The sequence below is a fragment of the Echinops telfairi genome, unplaced genomic scaffold (assembly GCF_000313985.2).
Source record: "Echinops telfairi isolate 266 unplaced genomic scaffold, ASM31398v2 ScPeMD7_19;HRSCAF=73, whole genome shotgun sequence".
Lineage (NCBI taxonomy): Eukaryota > Metazoa > Chordata > Mammalia > Afrosoricida > Tenrecidae > Echinops > Echinops telfairi.
In genome coordinates this window covers 9,632,840-9,633,828 of record NW_022103916.1, presented here as the reverse complement: position 1 = coordinate 9,633,828, position 989 = coordinate 9,632,840, and the positions used below count along the sequence as shown (strand labels likewise).

Sequence of the window (989 nt, the reverse complement as noted above, 5' to 3'; positions counted from 1 at the left end):
TGAGAATGATGAGGGCAATGAATGTACAAATATGCTTTACACAATTGATGTGTGTATGGGTTGTGATAAGAGTTGTATGAGCCCATAATAAAATGATTAAAAAAACAAAAAAAGAAAAATAAATTGGATTAGTATTTTTTTGAAAAAAGTTTCCAGAATCTCATGCTCTACTTCCTGACCAAGCTGAAGGGTAAGAACTCCAGCACTAAAGAATCTGAGACCATCTCAAGTGGTCCATCCACTCTCTGAAAAGTAAATGCATAGCATGAATACCTTCAATTGTTGCCCTTCCTATTGCCTTCAGAATAAATTCCAGAATTCTAAACAGCTACTAAGGCCTTCCCTGACTTGCATCTCACATCTCTTTCCCTTACCCACTCCCTTTTCTAATCAAGCCTAATATTTAGAAACACATGGAACTGTCCTGAATTTCCCCACCTCTTGCCATCATACATGTTTTCTCACCCTGTCTCTGCTTACTGAAGTCTTATCTAACCTTGTGGTCAAATGCTCAGGGAATTATAGCTAAAGCAGTAATGAGTTTATGTTATGGCATATGAAAATTTTTTTGAAAAGAATAGTGAGCAAGGTAAAACAACATGGTCACTGTAGTTAAATATCATTGAATTGTAAAAATGTCATTATATGTATTTTATCACAGTATGATTTTTTTTTAATTTCAAATGTCTCCTGTCAGTAAAGCAGAGATTATAAAACAGTATTGAACCCTTGATGTTTCTAAAACACATAAGTTCCCTCACAGAAAGATTCTCAATCTATACATCACAACCTAAAGTTGGAAGCAACATTAAAATCTTTCTGTCTCCGCAAAATTCCTCAATATTATACAAGCTATATATGGAAAACCAACAGCCAATGTGGTAAACAATGGAGAAATGATGAAAACAATTCAACTGAAAAGGAGACCAACAGGGATGCCCCTTGTCCCCACTCTTTTTTAACATCGTACTGGAGGTCCTAGCTAACAA

The 989-nt window shown here is 35.2% G+C and overlaps 1 protein-coding gene across 1 annotated transcript in view; it reads right to left on the bottom strand.

Annotated features, from left to right (window-relative positions):
* LOC101652762 (norrin cystine knot growth factor NDP) overlaps positions 1-989 on the bottom strand; it is a 47,940-nt gene that overhangs the window by 13,266 nt on the left and 33,685 nt on the right. The window lies entirely within an intron of this gene.